We start from the raw sequence: 3,585 nt of genomic DNA, 5'->3' as shown, positions 1-3,585 counted from the left end.
CGCGTCGCGTCACCCGCCCGCCGGCCAATCCCCAGCCCGGGAGGCGGGGGCGTGGTCCAGCGTCGCCCCGCCCTCTCCCGGCCCCGCGGCGCCCCGCCCTAAGGAATAAACTACAACAAGTGAAAACCTGCAGACTCTTTTTATTAAATTCTCCCATTTCATCTGTACAGAAAAAAATGCACATTATTATGTTCAGAATCTCCGTAACATCTTAAAATTACACAGCATGGACATGTAAAAAAACAAAAACAAAAAAACCCCAACCAAAACAAGGAGCGGCCAGGATTTATACACAGAAAGGGAAAACAATTTACAACAACAACAAAAAGAAGTCTTGTTAATGTCACATTTAAAAATAATAATTAAAAATAAAAGAGACTAAGTTCAAACAGCTTCTGCTGTACAACAGGAACCCGCTGGGTCTGCTTTGTACACTGTGGGGGAGGCCTGCGGTGCCACCCCCAGGGGGGCAGCAGGGTGTGCTGGGGTACCCCCTCGCCCCCCGAAAAACTCACTGTCACTTCTCCAGTATACCATCCAGCCCCATGCGAAGGTTAGGCACACTTTCTGATCCCCCCTCCTTCGGCACCAGTGCCTACAGGCAGGTCACACCTCTCCCTTTTCCCCTAGTTCAGTATTTCCCAAGGGGAGAGCTACACAAGCACTTCTAACTCAATAAATGGGGGGGGCGGGGGGGGGGGGGATTTCGGGGTGCAGCGACTCACCTAGCAAGGGATCTTTTGCTTTCGGTCAGCTATGGAATGAAATCTGGGTGTTGTGGAAGGAGAAAACAGCAATCTGCCTCTGGCCAGCAAGCAGCAATACATTCCTACTCCTCCCTGCGCCACGCAGGCTCAGGGCTCGATAGCACAGGGGGGATTCAGGTCCCCTCTAAGCACAACTCACGGGTGGAAGCAGCAAGCCGGCAGGATTGGCCCCCCAGCAAGGCGACCGCACAAAGATCAGTACCTGGGAGCTGCCTTCGAGATTTTGAACCCCATAATTAACAAAGTACTTTTATACAAACCGACACTACAGCTGTTGCAAGTCCACCGAGCTATATTTTAAATAGCGACAGAAGTGCTAGATGAAATGTTTCATACCACACTCACGCACTCACACACACCTCAAAACTACTTTTTTTTTTTCAAGCAAAACCGATACAGTAAAAATAAGAAAGTACTACAATCTTCTTTCAACTAAGTAAGGTTTTAACAGAAGTCGCCATCCAACTCTAACGTAATTCCTCTACAACATTATGGGATTTGATTGATCCCTCCAGCTTGTCACATTTCCTCCCCCTGTGCCCACCCGCAGTTATTCTGTACTTGAGACATTCACTCCTCTGTTATTTTTCATACAACGCGCTTACAGTGGATTCTTTCAATCAAGACTGATTATATTGCCATGGATTTAAGAGTCAGATTTGGGAGGAAATGCTTTGATTTTTGACCTTCATCAGGGCTTTTCTCGCCCTTTGCAGTGACACAGACATACGGTACTCGACTGAACTTGCTGGACAGTACTTGGAAGTGCCAGGAATTTTGTTCCTACCCAGATGAGTTACTCCAGCAGCCTGAATGACAGAAACGAGGCAGGAGAATCCCAAGCTGAAACTCAGCAAGAGGACTTGATTAGACCCACTAGGTAAACAATAAATAAGCTTAAGGTCAACAAGAATGAACACTAACAGCCTAGCAGGAGTGGCGCAATGAGGTGCACATCATGCACAGTCCCCCTTACACGTCATCTAATCATGTGCTGTCATTTGGGAAACATACATGTCATCTAAACACACACCATCATTTAGGAAACATATCTTGTTAACCTTGCAGCAGCAGGAGGGAAACGGAGAGCTGCATGCCTTGTATATCCCCCATCATCTAGCCCTTCCATTCACCACTGGGAGCACCAGCATCTAGAATAAGCTCTCCAAGAGAAGGTTTTATGATGACAAGGAGGGAAAACAAACCCCCACCTCCTGAACCGCATTCTGTGGAAGGCAGCTTTCCCCACCAAGAGGTGAGGGTCATGAAGAGGAAAGGGTCCCCCTGGGTTCTGCCACACCAACACTCTTCTCTAGCCCAATGGCAGCTATTTCTAGTGCTCTTGATTAGATCAGAGAAGTTAAAAGGCTTCCTCAAGTTCAAGGCAACAGCAGTTTTTCTTACAACCATTTATTTCTTTCCCTGCAACGGAAAGCAGTTACCTGCAGGCAAGATGTTGTGTTGGCAACAGCGCAAGCAGGTTATTTTTGGAAGAGTACTTGTGTGGGTTTCTGTGCTTCTGAGACCTCTAGATTTTTAAGTATCCATGAAAAGAAGGGAAGGATAGTTCAAGACTGGGACTGGTAGATTCCTAGCCATGAAAAAAAAAAAAATGTAGTCACTAGCAATGGCAGAGGGCCCCATTTTAAAAGGTGAAGAGATAACAATGCTCAATAATAAAATAGCCTGGACCCTTTTAAAGGTATGACACTGGCGATGATGGGTCTGTGCTCTTACAGTGACAAAGGGTATCTGAGGGAATGATGTAGAAATTGATTTAGTATTCTACCTTTGCTTCAGAGGGCTTCCAGACACACAGCTACACCACCATCTCAGAGCACTCACACTGAAACCGAATTCCCAAGTGAGTCTACTGACAGAAACACCACGAAGCATAAACTAATACCACCATATACCACAGATTCCTAACACAGCGCTCCAGGCACCCCTACCTTAACCTTCTCCAAATGAAAAAGCAAAAAAACCCCAGAAAGCCTTGTATCTGAAAGTTAAGAAAGTCACCTTCAGAGCTGAACAGGGTTTACATTCAGAACTATGGCTAAAACCCTACAATTTTCACTGCAATGTCTTTTGGAATTTAGTGGAAGATGCTATTTCTAGACAATAAACCATCTAATTAGGCTTTTCAAGCTAATCAGGTTACAAAATGCCTTTTCGAAAAGTCACAACAGTTTCAAAAAAGCCCTCCGATAGCAATTTAGTTATGCCTGATAGACATTTTGAGAAGCAGGACTCGTGCCAAGCAAGCAAGGCTGCACAAAGATCCCACGTCCCTTGCTGACAGCTCTGTGAACACACCCATCTCCACAGCAGTAATTTCTGCACCCCATCAAGTGAAACAATATACACTTATAATTGCCAAACTAACATTTGTGGTGTTACACACCTGCGCTACCTCAAGAGATGCGATCAACTCTTCCTCTTCTGCTCCACTTCACATTGACAGAGGGCCAGTTAAGCTTTGTTAGCACCAGGGAGGATGGCGGGGAGAAAGAATTCAGGCTTAATTTCTGTTCTACCTAACCACTTAACTGCAATCCTACCATGCACTAATTCTCCACTGAACTTTCATTGCCCAGACTTTCGCTACTGCTTGCCTTGTGTTCGTAACACTTTGATATAACACCAGCAGTGTCGGCGAAAGACTCACTAGCATAGTAAGTCTAAGAACATCTCACTAATAGTTTGCTGTCCATCCTTAGAGTGGGATGAAGGTACATTTGCAAAAAGCTTCAGCTGCAGCAAAGCTCACGGTATTTTGTATACGCCATTCTGTACACGCAGCATCATCAAATCA

Source organism: Falco naumanni, chromosome 15 (assembly GCF_017639655.2).
Source record: "Falco naumanni isolate bFalNau1 chromosome 15, bFalNau1.pat, whole genome shotgun sequence".
Lineage (NCBI taxonomy): Eukaryota > Metazoa > Chordata > Aves > Falconiformes > Falconidae > Falco > Falco naumanni.
Note: the sequence above shows the minus strand (reverse complement) of the source record.